The sequence below is a fragment of the Anneissia japonica genome, unplaced genomic scaffold, assembly GCF_011630105.1.
Source record: "Anneissia japonica isolate Jap-2015-1 unplaced genomic scaffold, ASM1163010v1 scaffold288010_len917306_cov203, whole genome shotgun sequence".
In the NCBI taxonomy this organism is placed as follows: domain Eukaryota; kingdom Metazoa; phylum Echinodermata; class Crinoidea; order Comatulida; family Comatulidae; genus Anneissia; species Anneissia japonica.
In genome coordinates this window covers 553,457-571,897 of record NW_022715767.1, presented here as the reverse complement: position 1 = coordinate 571,897, position 18,441 = coordinate 553,457, and the positions used below count along the sequence as shown (strand labels likewise).

General features: G+C 32.6%; 1 protein-coding gene across 1 annotated transcript in view; it reads left to right on the top strand.

Annotated features, from left to right (window-relative positions):
* Positions 1–11,204: 11,204 nt before the first annotated feature.
* The window catches only part of LOC117109361 (cephalotocin receptor 1-like), a 29,530-nt gene continuing 22,293 nt past the window's right edge, over positions 11,205–18,441 (top strand). Inside the window, exon 1 of the mRNA XM_033251673.1 lies at positions 11,205–11,737. The gene's annotated coding sequence lies outside the window, so the exon portion shown is untranslated. The remainder of the gene's footprint in view (positions 11,738–18,441) is intronic.

The following is an 18,441-nucleotide window of genomic DNA, read 5'->3' as shown; positions in this document are numbered from 1 at the left end:
CAATGATGACGGATTAAGAATCGATCATGAAATAATTATCAAATAAGTTAAAAATAAATAGTCGTGTGAAGGGAAACTCCCACACATAGTATTTAAAGAGGCCACATCGTATACATCGTATCGTATACAATGATCATCGTGTCTATATATACACGAGACTACTATAAGTGGTGCATGAAAGCAATCTCAGGATGAAAATATTCAGGATGTTAACATGTCAAAGAGGCATAGAAACATTAATACTGGCCCAAAATTAACCACAATATCTACTTTTAAGGAAGACAATAGCACTTTATAGATCATAAGATTGTTTAAAACCAGCTGATGTTGCGTGTCCATGTTGCAGATTTTCTAATTTTAACTTGACATGTTAAATAATAATGAAAACAACTTGACATGTTGTTTCATTATTATTTTTTTGTCATGAGGAAACGAGTTAACAGCAGATCTCTATATATTGTCAAGAATAATTGGATACTTCAATGATATGAATAATTTTGCAAAGACTTGGATATCACGATGATGTGAATACCTGTCTCTTATACACATCTAGATGTGTATAAGAGACAGGTATATATATATATATATATAGGCCTATACTGTTTTCATGATCCAACAAGAGGAATTTTTAGGAGAAATACCTCTTTACAATGATGACGGATTAAGAATCGATCATGAAATAATTATCAAATAAGTTAAAAATAAATAGTCGTGTGAAGGGAAACTCCCACACATAGTATTTAAAGAGGCCACATCGTATACATCGTATCGTATACAATGATCATCGTGTCTATATATACACGAGACTACTATAAGTGGTGCATGAAACCAATCTCAGGATGAAAATATTCAGGATGTTAACATGTCAAAGAGGCATAGAAACATTAATACTGGCCCAAAATTAACCACAATATCTACTTTTAAGGAAGACAATAGCACTTTATAGATCATAAGATTGTTTAAAACCAGCTGATGTTGCGTGTCCATGTTGCAGATTTTCTAATTTTAACTTGACATGTTAAATAATAATGAAAACAACTTGACATGTTGTTTCATTATTATTTTTTTGTCATGAGGAAACGAGTTAACAGCAGATCTCTATATATTGTCAAGAATAATTGGATACTTCAATGATATGAATAATTTTGCAAAGACTTGGATATCACGATGATGTGAATACTGATCAAACCATACACATTACTGTCACATCGTTCTTTTAATGTTCCGTTCGTTTTACGTGTTAAGAGAACAGACGGTCACATCAAGGGTGTGGAGGGTTTAATCACAAAGCTCCCAGCTCCTTCCAATCTTGTCCCTCTTTTGGTGACAAGTTTACAAGCTAAAAACCTGTTTAGACATAGTTCAAATGTCCTAAGGATCTTGACATGTATCTTACAAATATCTAAAAAAGCCAACCAATGTTTATAGGGAAAAAGCAAATTTCGTTGATGTAGGCTACATGTAGGCCTATTATTGTGATTCGGTCTATTTTTGCCTATAATAGTCGCTTTACATTCAACACTGATTTTTATGCATGCATTCTTTGACGGCTTGATCTTATTCGTGCAGCCTTTAACATCAGGCGTACATGTTTCGTAGTAGGCCTACTCGGGTACATACTTCTGTTTTGCTACACCGTCCTCTCGTTGATTTTGCGTGTGGCCACTGATAAATCAAGTGCTTATAGGCCCTATGTTTAATTGTAGGCCCTATGTATTTTATTTTCGAACACAATCCATTCCCGTATACTCAGTGGGTAATAAATTCTTCTGTGGTGAAATCTATATAAAAAAAACCCAATTATCATTAATATATTTGAGTACCGTAATAAAGTATCGACTTCCAATCATAGCAGTATATTTCTTCGTTAATGTAGACTTTCCACTACATAAATTGATTACTCTAGTGTATGTAAACGAGAGCAATATTTACTGTTTCAGTTAAATTAAAAACAAATGATTTTTTTTTATTTTCCAGTTGAACGCCAATAAATTTCGTAAATATATACAGTAGTTCAAATAAGCACATTTAATAGAAACAATCAATTTTATTTCCACAGTACAGACATATTCTTTTAATATGTAGGCTCAGTACGTGTAGAAAATATGCAGATGTCATTATTTCATTCGTTTCTATAAATGATGTTGACTCTGGCGCTTCACACGTACGCTTAGTGAAAATTATTGTTTCTTATGTCGCCCAAGTAATTAGCACTAGCTGGATAAGCACATAGCATGCATCGGATATGTCTGTAAAGTAAGTTTCTTTTTCCTCTTATACGTATTTTCTAGATCAATCTACGACTAAATTCGGCGTCGCGTTTCTCCAGACGTGTACGCCTAAAGTTATGCGTAACATTATTGCTTTCGCCCAGAATTTGTGGTCAATACAACAGGTCCGTCATTGTTGTAGTTTTGTGTACCAATGACGATTCAACAGTCTACGCTTTTAGCTCACGTCGTATTACAGTGCCAGTGTTCACCTATGGAATCCTGTCATTTTTTAAATAGGCTGTGTTTCATTTCTGGAAAATAGTTATTAGTGTGAATTGCGTATTTCATTATTACAACTCTAAGATAAACTGCAGGTTTTACATGGGCCTAATTTTGTTTATTATTATTATTATCATCATGATCATCACATCATTCTCATCATCATCATCATCATCATCATCATCATCATCATCATCATCATCATCATCTTCGTTGTCGTCTTCGGAGCAACTGTCGTCTTCGTTGTTACCTCCTCCTCCTCCTCATCATCATCATCATTATGATTATCGCTGTCGTCTTGGTTATCAGCAGCAGTATCATCATCATTGTCATCATTATTATTATCATCATTATTTTTATTACCTATATTAAAACCCTTTATATTACGATTTTGTATAACCACGAACATCTGCTTTCTAATGTTCCATCTCATTGGTATTTCAGTGAACACTTACAGTTACATATTTAGTCGCATTCGTACCATTTTCAAATCCTAGATAAGATATATATCCTTCAACTTTCCTGACACATTTCATACTCATTACTTTTTCATCAATCATATTGTCTGCTGGAAAGATCATAAGCTCACGAAATAGGTCACAGTAACAGTTTCAATATGATTTTTGTCGATTTAAATCATGTTTCATCAGATATCTCATTGTAAAATATTTTTTTCTTTTATATGTGTATCATGTCATGATTTTCTGAGTGATTTATTTCTCCAATATTTTTATTGTTAAAGATATTAGACCTATAGGTCCATCGTCTATGATAAAATCAAGCCTCATGAACCATTCAATTACTATTTCAATTAATACCGGTATTTAATTTCTAATAAAGGATTAGAAGTTATCTACTAACGATTTGGCCTACACAAATCGAATTAATTAAATTTGTAGTAATTTGCGGACTTTTACTATACAAATATCTTTTAATCACCAACATCAAGGGTTAGCCAAGTCAATTTGCACAAAATTGGAACATTATTATTTATGCGCATGTCAATTGGCGAAGAAAACAATGTATTATTATATCGTTCTCATTTTAATTGTAATCTAATAATATATATATATATATAAAAGCATTAAAAAATTAAACTCTATTATATATTTAGTGTCATTTTTGTATAATTTGTTTGTTTAATTATAAATTAGTTTAAAAATAATATTATTTCATGTTCCTTTGGTTTTGTTCACTATGTTCTTTTTATCCGCTTCTACTTCCAGACGCCTTTTCTTTCATGGGTTCAATATTCGGTCTACGGAATAACTAATGAACGGGGTTGGATAGTAATATACCTCATATGTTCATAAAACTATCAATAACATAAGTTTATTTTACAAACTTATGTTATATTCAAGTAATTTTTTTTTTGCGGACCTAAAACGTGAGAAATCGATAACGACAATTTGATGACTGGTTGTCACTACATCATCATCATCGTTTGGCACGCACACGTTGGCGATCTTTATGAGAAATGACGACTATTTACACACGGTCTTATTCAGTGCAAATTGGTAGATTATGCTATTGAGATTTTTTTGGTAATTTTATATCTCTAGCTTTCAAACTCGTGAAGCATTCTGTTCGCTTCGCTACAAGAAATCTTGCAATATCTACTGTAAAGCGATAACTACATTACATTAGAATGGTATCGCTTCACAGGGTTAAATCAACTAAATTGACTGTGTGACTAATATCTCTATCTGGGTTTTGGTGTCACATTATACCAACGTTTTCGAAAAATAATTCTTGCTTCGCATTATATAGATTAGCCTAGAAATTACTCCATCAAAAACCGTTTTGCTCTCTGTGGGGAAACTATCTGCGTTCGTGTTTGTGATTTTAGATTTTGGTGTATTTATGCACTTGCTTTTAAAAGCGTCAGGGGAAATTGTGCATTCACTCACAGTCCGGGATGCTTCACCCACACCTTTTCCAACACAATTGGAGGTATATTTTGATACATTCTCTAATGTTAGGACTGATATAGGCCTAACTATTTAATTATCATTATTATCATAATGATCATCACGATTATTATAAACCTTTTGTTAGATCTATTGTAATGAGGATACTATCGTAGTTTTTATCAAAGGCAACAACATTTTACTGCAAATGCATCATGGTTTTACACAATCTTTCCCATTCGTTATGTAGGTTTACATTCTCTTATTAGGTCTGTCATATATGCTTCATGCTTATGAAATCCATAAGACGACGACAAAAAAAAAAGACTGATCAAAAAATTATATTCCAAAAATTTATATATGTAGACCTATATAAAGAAATCCATAACAGGAAAGCACACAGCAAAAAACAAAGCAAAAAATAAAAAATAAAATAAAGTAAACAAACAAACAAAACCAATAAAACCAAAAAGAAACACTGAAATAACGTCCTGAAATCAACAACAATGATACAAATTTTAAAAGTTCAATACTGAGGCAATAATAACAAATGTGCTTTTTAAAACAGAAATAGTACGCCAAAAAAAAGCCCTATTCGAAAGAAAGGAAATATAAATAAGTAAAATAAATAAATACTAAAAAATAAGATATTAATACGATATACATAAATAATGTTTGTCCGACTTTCGTATACGTAACAAGCCCTATGTAGGCTAATATCTTCATGTTCAAATATCACAGTTAAAGCAGGCATACACGGTTCTCAGGATGCCGTTCACCTTCAAATACCGTACGTGTGCATGCACAAAATGCACTGACCACCATTTCGTGCGTGTATGTTCTTCAAATTAACAAGGATAGGATGTAACGTGTTATGTTAAGCCTGATTTCTATAACATCACTACGGCGTCGTTATGGTTTCACTGCAATCGTTGACTGCTGTCTCCGACGCAATCAAGGTTGCCGATTCAACCGACCAATCAGCTTCACCGAAAGCTGTCGGAGATGTAGTGATTTTATGGAAACCACACTTCATACTAAACACTAGTGGAGTTTGAATTTCTAGATTGCGCCCACACAACGGCGGAACGCGCACCGCACGACTAGGTTTATGCCTCAACCACACGTGGGCCTGATGAGAGCGCATTTCTAGGTTTGTTATAATCAACGGTCATTTTAGTATGCAAGAGGAGGTAATATAAAGAACCTTTTAATGGAAGTAGATAAAAAAAAAGCACAATGTAAAAGTGTGTTCCCAAAAGTATTTGAAAGGAAGCGCAATGTTTAAATTATTTTAGTTTGGTAGTTCCTTTTTCCTGGAGACTGACAGTAGGAATCCCTGAGGTGACATTTAGCAACGGAAGTAAGCTGAACACTTGTTCTGACTTAAATGCCACGTGGAAGAACCAAATCATACATGTTGATTTTTCATCAGCACAACACAAAAATACAAAAATACTTCATACAACCTAACGTGAACTTATTATGTAAATAAACACAACATAGCCCGACGGCCGAGAGTACCGCTAACGAACAGAGACATTCAGCAACAAACTTCGTAGGTTTGTAAAATAATAATATATATTCCTGATTGTTTTTCAAATTGTTCACATGTCTATTTTGATTAAATTACTTTACTTAATAATTCATAGACATAAGTTATTTCGCCCGTGAGAGTAATTCATAATGACATGCTCGGAACAGAACTGCAAAAACATTTATGTTCTACGACAATTTTTAAATTTACAAATTGATTATCATATAGATTGCCTAACAGTATTTATTATTAGTAAGGTGAGCACACATTTATTTTTCTACGGAAATCGTAACGCAACAATTTAATGATTGTCATTTTGATTTTCTATTGTAATGCAATCTTTGGAAACAGGAAAATCCACTGTTTTTCAAAACAGCACAATCAGTCAAAAAAAAAAAAAAAAAAAAAAAAAAAAAAAAAAAAAAACAATATAAGATGTATATCATTTTGTGATTTCAGTCATAATTATTTCGCAAGTGGTACTTTTATGTTTGTTATGCCTTAATGTTGTAAATGAAACTAAGACCAATATTAAATGTTAAGCGGTAGAAGACTTAATGTTTATGTAGGTCTATAATTTGAAAGTGGGTTACAAAAATGCTTAGTGCAAAGTATGCGCATAAGCCACCCTAATTTCCCAGAGGTCAACTCATTGATTGGAACTCTAGATTGAAGTGAAGATGGAATATTTTTTCAGAAGAATCAATAGATATTGACGATTTTGGAACAGTTTTGGCCAATTGCAGAGGCCGAATATGCACATGAAAATATTTAGTGATTGCCTGTAGCTGCAATGGAATATAACCCAGCAGGAATTCTCTCTAAAATGTACTCCCTAGATTCTGATATATATTCAGTTTTGATTGAAACAGACATCGTACACGAATCATGGATTTAATATGTTCTCCATTGCATTTCGGCATTGTAGATGAATGTTTCAAAATGACAAATAAGAACTCTGAATGAACTGTAGCATAGTGTACAGAAAAAAACATAGGAATTTTAATTCGACTTGTGTAGTTCGTATAACTGTATGAGAATATGTAGGCTTATGTTTCTCAATGTTATGACAATTCAGGAAGGGTAAACTCGATGGGCTTAGTAGTAGTAGAAGTGACAGAGGCTGGAATATTTACTGAATATTGTTTTTAATGATACAGTTGGAATAGGCCTAATAACTATTAAATCAAGAGCATTTTCATCGAAGTTGAAACAGTCTTTATTTACCATGGATTGAAATAATTTGCTATTCAAAGTTCAAGATGATTAGATTGTGAATTTGTGGTTAGGCCTAATATGGTCCCCGGGCACAGCATTAAATCGTCCTTAACAGTTTGATTCCTAATTTGAGAGCACCAAATCCCATAGCATGTTTCTTCCTATCATCGCCGTTTTCCATTCTGATACATCACCTTTATGACTATCAACTGGGCTAATTAACATACATTTGTCTATTATCTAAACTTTTATCTGTTTTTATAACTATGCTAACGTGAACATACTAATTTGATGATCAAGCTATATCATATACACATCGAAGAGTCTACCTTTATATTCCCTTCTTTTTTTTTTTTTTTTTTTTTTATCGTTCCATTTAAGACGGTTTTGGCGAAGTTTTGAAACACTGTATGTGTGTGGGTTGTGAGGTGGGGTGCAGCGCTTCGTATCTGCAAAGAAAGGCGCTTTACAAATGTTCTGATTGGATTGGATTGGATTGTGCCACTGTTGGAAAAGTAAAATCCAATTATAAATGAAAACTGAAGCAGTTTGGCAAAACTGTTGGTGCCACTGTGTGTGGCGTTGAACTAAGAAGATTTTTTTCCGATCATTTTCCCCCCAGGTTTAACCCTATCGATTCTTGTGTTTCCGCTGGAGGCTGCATTACAAGTAGGACATAGGCCTATAGCAACGCCAAGCCGTAGGTCAATGTGCAATATGGCCCATGTTGATGGTTCACCCTCATTAGATAGTTCAAATAAATAAATTAAATTAAACAAAATAAAGGATGGTTAATCTGGTACTGTACTTGATTGGTTTGCATTCAATTTCATCGTTACTGTTATTTTATTGTGAGGAGTCCCTATAAATTACTCCAAAACACAAAGTAGCCTACTGGTATAGGGTAAACTATATTCATCCAAGACCCGCCTTAAAAGACCATTATGGTGTACTAACATTTTCAGTGTTATATTTAGTAATGTCAATGCAAGATAATTACAATGAGACATTATACCAATAAAGATAATTCTGAATCTGTGATAATTAATATGAATATGGTATAGTTGTATAAGCCTATTCTGCTTAAATTTGTAACACAGGCCTAGGCTGTGTATGTGGTGTAACCTGTAGTTCGAAATTGAAAGCGCAAAGAGCACATCTCTATGGTGGTTTTAGGAAATTAACCTCTACTGCTTTCCTAGCGGTAATTTTTGTTCTCATGCAGTGCGGTGAGAATTGATGTAATCCACAAGATATGATGGAGGTAGGCCTACATATCATGTTTCTAAGCTCATATAAATTTACTCAACTCAATTCATTTACTTCTTAAAAAAGTATTTTCCAATGAGAAATAAGACAAATAAAAATAAAAACTGAATTCGATTACAAAAGTTTGAATGATCACAAAAAGTACCATTCTGAGCAGCAAATAGTGTCAGAAAATTTTAGGCCCTACTGTGAGTTGTAGGTCGTTGATACATACTTCTGAAACATTCTTAGTGCTGTATCTAAATAATTAAGGTAAACATTCCCACATAGACAGGGTTGTTTATTTGTATTACACAAGGTAAAAAAAGAAAAAAAAAGAGAGAAAAAGAAAAAAATGATGGCCAGAATGCCTCAAATGTTATGTTCGGGCGTCTAGAACACAAAAATTTCGCGGGGGACTCCTTACGACAGTTTTGTATCAATCGGCCCAACTTTCGGCCCCCCTTCCGCCTCCCCCCACCCCACCTTTTGGACATTTCTGGATCCACCCCTGCATGAGTCGTACTACTTTCCAACAAGTGCTTATAGAGCGTGCCTACTATGAGGACAAGTGAAACTCGGTCGTGGAAACGGAGTTTCAAATAAGCCGTAGGCCTACTAGGCTTAATGGAAGACAATAATTGTTCGTAGAATTCAAAGACCTTTATGATGACCTTATGTAATGTTGACAACATTCTCAAAACTACAAAATTAGCAATCTAAAATTGAAATTTCATTCTTGAAAAGATTGTAGTTTCATTCATAATATAAGACTTAAAAGTCAGGCAGGCATCAAGTAATTTGATTTTGTCAAATTTCTTGAGTGTTCTGAGCAGTTTATCTTATGACTAGTTGAAAGGCACACGCTGAGTTTTAAAATGTAGGACTGTACCTACGAGTGTTACAACAGGTTTCAAGACCTCCACTTATATTGAAACGGGATCCAAAATGAGAAAATAACGACTAGCAACAATTTGGTCCTCGTTTTAATATTAGCTGTCTTGAAAACCATTCTAACAGTAATTCGTTGTAGGCCTATATTGAGAAACAACATTTAAATTTTAGTAATATTTTCCGACTAAAACGAACACTCTGAATACCTCTAAAACTGTGAAATTTGAAAATAATATTTTTAATTGTCTGATCGCTTGATATCACCATTTTGCTATATAAATACATATTATATAATCAAATAACTGCAGAAACAGTGCTAAAATAACGGAACAACGTAAATGTTCTTATCAATTTTTTGCAAAAAGCGACCACCGGTAATTGAAAATATTCAAATTAGATTTGCTGCGTAGCAATAAAACACAATAATATAAACAAATTGATAAATCATAATGTTCCTATTTTAGCAGTGTTATTACTTATTATATATATATATATATATATATATATATATATACATATAGGCCTATAAATATACACATAATATAATATATACATATACATATCATTTTAACTTCCATTTTAAACTAAAATTTAAAAAAAATTGAAAACATGCATCAGATTCCTACGGCGTGTGTGCATACGTCATGAACAAAAGGCAAATAACTTCACGATGAACGAAAATACTGTCTCTTATACACATCTAGATGTGTATAAGAGACAGATATATCATAGTGCAAGGATCTGTTTGGCGTCGGGAAGAGGGAGAAAAAGCACAATTCGTCGGGGAGAAAAAAAACTATAAGTATTTTCTACATATTAGTAGACTCTAAAACCGATTAAATAAGAATTTGAAACCCCTAAATTTCATTTGATTTATTTCCTTTAGCAATTGGCGCGGGCCGGATCAAAATGTTTGGCGGGCCAGAGTTGGCCCGCGGGCTGGGGGGTTGAATACCAGAGTTCCAGGTCTAAAATTTGGCTACCCAGTCCATTAAAGGCGTGGTTTTTTTTTCATAGAATTCGTTAAAATAACAAAATAATTATAGATTAGTTAACATTTAATAATTAAATTAATATGTTTTCGCTTTAGTGAGATTTTGAAATAAAATATAATAACAATTAGGCCTATATATGCCCTTCAATAAGGTTATAAGAATAAAATGCACATGTCTAGCTCCTTGTGATGAATTTTTGATTAAACATACATTGTGAAATAAATCAAAACGATTAAAAAAAAACTAAACAGTGTACGTTATCATAGTACATCGTGCAGCCGATTTAATTACAGTCCCTTTTTAATGAATACTTAGACAATTAAAAAGAAAGCATTGCATTCATTTTGTTTACATTTTAGTCTTTGGTCGAAGTAAGTGTGGCATTTATGACAGTAAGATTTGGAATTCGCCAGGCACTACAATCACTTTATATATATTTTTTTAGAGAATTATATTATCTCTCACTCTGACTCTGACCTTTGCCATGGTGGAACAGTGCGAAGGTCTTGATCCGCGCCTGCTTTTTGTGTCTTCAAAAAATCTGTTGTAAAAAATCAAAACAATTTTTTCCTCCGTAGCCTGCTTTAAGAAACCTGTAGAACCTGTGGATTTTGTTAGGAAGCTAACTTGAAGCAGACATTAGACATCGGATTTCGTTGACGATAAATTAGAAATGAAGGCATACCGCCATCACAATTTTCACTCTTGACATGGGGTGAGATGCAAGTATGCTTCACTAGTGTCGGGATTTACGTCACCAAAAAGAACTAAATTCACTGTTGTGACACAGGTCTAATAAGATGATTTCTGAGATCGCACTACACTTTTTATACATGTTGTAGTAAAAGATAATAAGCTCATTTCATCAGCTGTGATTTTGAGCGTAGGATCTTTTAATAATTTCTAAACACAAACGTTGACTGCCACTGCAGATGTGATGAAAATAATGAGCGAGATTTTAGGCCCTTTTCAAGAGATGTTGACTACATAGGAGAAGGCCGAGTGTAAAGGCCACAGCGTGTACACCGACACATCATTAATGTTGTCTCAGGTTTAAATTGTCGGGGGAAACAAGAGCATGAATTTTATATAATCGTACTGTATCTAATGTGTAACAAGTGACCTTGATGGTCACATATAACCACGTGAGGGAGCCTATGTTGATAGGGGATCCATCAATCATCCAACCAGATGTAAGCAGCGGTTGTCACTGAGGGCATCATTTGAATAAGTAATTGTGCGCACTTACGTACGCGATTCACTATCGTTGTCAGCGTAGTCTGATCAACTTGGACATCCCTCTCGCTCTCTCATTCTCTCTTGTTGCACAGTTAGATTTGTTCTCTCTCGGTGCACATTAATTGATTAACGGACTGAAATAGAAGAAGATATAAGTTTCGGTGCTGCTGAGCCGTGTGGATTGAATGTGAGGACTATTCACAGGTAAGTTAACCTGAAGCATACACGGGATGATCTGGTCGGTTAATAATATTAATTCTAACACTAATAATAACCCACTACTAATAGGCCTGTGTACCGTAATTAACTATATCCTGGGTACTGTAAACCAAATTATTCGGCAACCGTACAGATCATGTAGGTAAAATGTTTTAAGCAATCAACGATACCAACACAATATGAACAACTCATTCATTATGTTGATTTGATTATCAGAACTAAATCATATGGATGTTGTTTCCACTTAGGTATATTACTGTAAGTGTTTGTAAGCAATAAGACCTACCGGTAATTAAATTAATCATAAACTTTCATTGGTCAGAAGTTAAACGCTCAGACCTACACTGCGCGGTAATGTTTGAGGAATGTATTAATCAACCATTATTATTTAAAAAACGTTGAACCTGCTAATGATTTTTATCACGTAGGCCTATATATAATATTGTAACTTTAGCCCGAATGTAATGACCATTGTAGAAAGTCCGTCCTCTCACACAATGAATAAGCCAAAATACTACTAGAAAGTGTTTCAGGTGAAGTTAAATTACATGGCATAAACCACGAGCATGCTATGATGATGCAATTTCGTTTCCGCCCAAGTTAACGCGATGTTGTGAAATTTAATTTCCCTTCCAACTGTTACTTTTTCGCCAGCCTTCGTTTGTGATAAGATTCTGTTGTAGTAAAACGCTTGTACACACTTCTTGGACGAAAATATATTCTCTATTTGTCTTTTCTTCTTTGCCAAACAATTTGTTATGTGAACCGTGTAGAGTACCGGTACACCCTTAAATTGAAACATATTGTGGTATAGATCTTCAATTATAGACTGATAAGTCTATGTGATAGGTTTAGTATTTCTATTAACGTAATACATATTGAAATTACATTGAAATTACAATAGGCCTACATGACCTCCTCATATAGGCCTATAATCTTGTTGACAAACGCTTTTCATGTTTAATAATATTCTTTTGTTATGAAGAAGTATTGTTTATTTTTTTTATAAACGTAATTTTAAATTGAATTTACTTCAATTTTAGTTGTAATTAGCAGATCAGATATTTATGATTGTATTTATTAATTATTGATGTGATCTAATAATTAGGATACTGATCCTAATATTTTGATGGATGAGACGAGATAAAATAAAAATATAAAAATATATATTTATTAAGCTGTGGTTTATTTAAACTTAACTTTCTGCAAAACTTATATAATATTAATAATAAATAATAATAATAATAATAATAATAGGTCTATTAATAAAAAATATTGGCCTAATAGAGTTAAGATAGTTCTAATAACAGGACGAAATATGTCAGTGTCCTTTATTCGGATACTGTATTTACCTTTCTATAATGATTTATATATAATTTAGCAGTGTTATGTAGGCTTATATGTACTCTAAGCATACAATTTAAATGTTTTTAGATACCGTAGTTCAAAAGCTCTCGGCACAATTGACCATGAAATTCATAGTAAACTCGACCATTATGAGATTAGAAGAATTCCTCGTAACTGCATGGTTCAGACGTTATTTCTATTACAGAACAAAAATTCGTGTGTTTGAATGGATCCAAGTACTAGGCTAGTAACATGTAGAGTACCGATATTCTCATTACTAGAACCCTTAAGTTCAATAATTTACTATAATTGCTGCTGTAGATCGTAATATATGCTTGGCTGTACGTCGGTTGTTTTAATATTTTATTTAACACAACTTATGTTATCACTTTAATAAAATGTGGTCAACTCAGAACTATTTTTCCGTCTATAAAAAGGTTTCGTGCCAACAAAGTTATGATTCAATATTCTCCATTGTCATAACACCTATACTTAGGGTTGAAATGGCTACCTCATTCCAAATTAAGAGCTATATTTCTACTATGATCCTCCATAAATGTAACGTATTACCTAATTAAATATTCTGAATAAAAGTTAGGCCTACATGGTTAACCTATACTGTTCTTTTAAATTTACTTGATAATTGTAATGTGTTTCATCAGGTGATGTTATTATACTTAAATTGATTATTATTTGAACAATTAAGGTAAACTGACTTAACTTATAGGAATTTATATTAATGGTTGAGGTTTCCCTTTAAGTCAAATCCTTACTACCACTTTTCAACAAAAAAATTAAATGATTGCCCAAAATGTGTAACAGTGTAACATCATTATGTGTATTTTGAGAAATGCAAACGTCATTGCTCAACTGAACATTGTGTGTTACTGTATACCGTGGATCGGCTACTCTATAAATACCAGTTGCTTGATCAGTGATGTTATTATAATTAAATTGATTATTATTTGAACAATTAAGGTAAACTGGCTTAACTTATAGTAATTTATATTAATGATTGAGGTTTCCCTTTAAGTCAAATCCTTACTACCACTTTTCAACAAAAAAAAAATTAAATGATTGCCCAAAATGTGTAACAGTGTAACATCATTATGTGCATTTTGAGAAATGCAAACGTCATTGCTCAACATTATGTGTTACTGTATACCGTGGATCGGCCACTCTATAAATACCAGTCGCTTGATTGATTGATCTTTGTAGGGATTTGTTTTTTTGGAGTTAATTTTGTACCGTACATTATTTTGTCAATCACTTATTGCATGTATGCTTAAAGGTTTCGTCAATAGGAATGACAATAAAACTGTAACTTGGTTGTTAAAATACTTGCCTTCCAATCTCAGGGTCCTGGGTTAAATTCCATCCTACTATATCTCCAACCACTAAGCCAATATATACACGATGTTATATAAGAGTAAAGAGGATTACTTTTTATTGGAGATTGTTTTTCATACCTGATTTTGACAACTATATAATTTCTTCAATAAAAGCTTTTTTTATTGATTTCCAGCAAAATTAAGAACCTATATAAGAAATATTTGAATCGCATTATTTAGACGCGAGAAAATACGTTCTTGTTCGAATTTTCAATTGAAAGATTATGGATTAACATACTTGTATACAACGTCAGAAATTCAAGTATTATATTAAAGTGTCCATGTAAATCAGTTCAAAATAAACACTTTAAGAAGTGCACGTAAAAGCTTGTGTTTCGATAAACGTACACACTAATTATCTTCCAAAATCTACGAGTGATAGAAAGTATAAACGAGATCTAGCTTGAAGACATACAGTCTAGTAATATATCATACAACAGTACGGTAACTAATTGAACCACGCCACTGGAAAAAGCTATAATCTTTCTGCAATTGACTTTATTCAGATAAATAGATACAAATATAAGAAGAACGACACGACGTACCGCAATGGTAATTGATTTATGAATTAGTTGGCTCAATGGTTGTGCGCATTTACTTATCAACTTTTGCTTCCCCTTCGTATAATCTATGACGTGCGAAATCAGTGAAATCCAAAGATTCTGCATCATAAGTATCTACATAGACCACCAACTAACTGGTCAACATTAAAGAATAAAATAATGTTATTTCATGGTCTATATTTTACCTGCTAACGGAGGTAATTGGTCATTTAAAAAAAAAAAGACGCGATCAAGTAGTGGAGCGGGGGAGGGGTGCCAAAATAATCACCCTCAATTAGTAAACCTCGCCTCATTCATCCAGCAAGCTCCCCTCTTTCTCATCATCCCATGGCCATCAGCACCCTCTTGTGTCAGTAATACGAGATACACTGCGCCAGTTTTGGCAGTAAACCGGGAGACAATCTCATCATTTCCTGCTACTTAGTTAGCGCAGCTATTGTTAAGATGACGACGATGATGAGTATGACGTTGATGACGATGAAGATATCATCAAAAATCAATAAACCGCAAGATGAACTGCACTTTAATAGGCCTGTGAGAACAATAGATTACGCTAAATCAGATACAGTATACTACTGTACTGTAACTCTTATGTTTAAATAAAACTATAGGCCTACAATTTGTTATGATAAATCCAACGATTTGAAGTGTTGATGTACAAGATACTCTCGAAGTATTTGACACTCCATCAGTCGCATGTGAAGTATCTGACAATTAGTGGAAGTTAATGAGACGTCGGTTAACACAAGTAAAAGTGTAGCATTATCTTAAGTTCAAAACGGTCGACCGCCGTCAGAAGGTTGCCGTACATTCGGAAGCATTACTTTGTGAGTAGGAAAGTGTTTTTTCGGTATTTACATGTACAAAACTAAAAGTAAATTTCATAAAAGAAAGAATTGAACGAGACAATTATTGTCAAATATCTTCCGAGCAATATGTTCATCACCTACAAATCATGTGAACCTCGTTTTGTAATGATAATAATAATAATAATAATAATAATAATAATAATAATAATAATAATGATAATAAATTAGTATTATTATTATTAAAACCTGTTATTTACTGTTATTATTATATATTTGTTATTCTTAGTGTTGTTATTACTTTTATTATCATTATTTTTTTTATTTTTATCCTTATTATTAATATTATTATTAGGCCTATATTATTATTTGCTGGTATTATTATATATGCACAGTTAGATTTTCACAAGATACATAGTACAGGACATTTAGCTATCAAATACTCAAAAGAGCAATGAAGGTGTGTTTTGTCAACAGGTTTATTGAGGAGAATGAACGTTTCGTACACTCTGTCTCTTATACACATCTAGATGTGTATAAGGGACAGCTATTGAGATAGTACCTTTGCTGTTTTGCATTTATCTGGCCCACTACTCTGTAGTTTGAGCACTCTTGGCATGGTATTACGAACGCTTTTAAACTGCCTTGTTACAAGCTTGCTTGTTTCATAGCTAAGGTTCAATATTGTGTAAAATTCATATATATATATATATATATATATATATATATATATATATGCCTATATACAGACATTATAGGCGTTTATATGTTTATTGTTGTGTATCATTTTCTTATGCGTACCAAAACATGACATAAGTTGACAATATATATATATATATACATATATATATACACATATATATATATATATACACACACATATATATATATACATACACATATATATATATACATAGGCCTATATATATACATATACATACATAAATACATGCACATTATTGTTTTTTTTAATGTAGTGTGCAATTTAGTGACATTATATACACGGAGTTTATTTACATTTCATAAATTTTCGCTATATAATTAATAATATATATTTCAAATTTTGTATAAATTTATTCTTGTAAATAAAATCTTGCTAATTGAATTGAAGCATTTGGTGAACAAAGGCTAATAACTACATACAATAATAACTAGTGTATTCGCATTCAAATCGTAGAAATAGCAAAATAAATCATGAATCAAAAGATCGGTAGATAAAACAGTATGTATGTGACCTATTGATCCGAGTTATTTGTAAGTTTAACTGCTCTATTTCAAACACGTCTAATGTTTTGTCAGCTTAGATTTAATCCCTGCTGGACAATCATCTCGGTTGAAGTTAACCGAGATAATTTGTGAATAGTCTAAGTCAAAGTGACTATTTACCCGGAAAATACGTAATCTCCGCTCTATACCGAGTCTAGTGTTTTGTGACGTTGAAAAAGTAAATGTCCGTTGTGCAATATAAAATGCGAGCCCGTTGAATCTAGGTGGGTTTATGAAGGTATATAGAGTGTAAAGTAACAGTACTCTTTCACTGTGGCTGAGTTTCTTATTTGTTAAGCTGAACCCGCAAGAAATAGGATGATCAAATATTTCAGTTTCTAGGACTGTATCTAGGCCCCCAAATGTGTTTATTCGTAATATTTGTTGAGTAGGCCCAATTGACATGTAGGCACGTGACGTTGATGATGCTTGCGGGAAATAGGTCTACCTGTCTATGACGAGTAATTTTTAAATTGTATGCGAGTGCAGAGAATCAGAATAAATAAGTTTAATATGATATTTTATTTATATATCGCTCCACATAAGAAAATATTAGACACGAGCCAACACAGTTGATTTTACATGCGTCTTAAATAGACCTACAACTATACGAAAACTCATTATAGCCTTATAATTTTCTTAGAGAGTTCCAAGTAACATTTAAAAACAAAGGCCAACATAAATATATGTTTTTCCCTCTTATGAACGAAGGTAATAATTGAAGAAAGTCTCTGCAAAATATTAAGTAATAAATTTAACTAAAAAGTAGGCCAATATTAAAATTATTTTTAATATAATAATCCTAATATTAAATATTGTTTTTGGAATTTCCGAAGCTGATTTCTCAAAAACCTACACGGCTAATATCTAATGAATTAAATATCCTTAACTTTGCTAAAACTAATTTCTATTAAATAATCAAACTCTTAAAGAAGAATTCATGTAAAATTGAAAAATAGGCCTACTAAAAACTCAAACGGTGGGTTTTGCCAGAGCCGATAACAATTAACAGATCTGATACTATTGCTATTTTCTCTGTTTTAGCGCGAGTTAAAATGAATAGATCGTGGTAGATTGCGGCCTGCCATGTGACAATAAAAATGATAACAATAATAACAATAACATTAATAATAACAACAAAAAGAATAACAACCACAGCAATAATATTAGCGGTGCTAAAATATATTTAAAAAATGTAATATATACCTGAAGCTTGAAAGTAATACAAGCATAGAATTATATTTAGAACGTATCTTTTCATATTGGATACATTTCATAAGTGGATAATGTCTTAAAAAGTCTCTTTCCGTCTATTA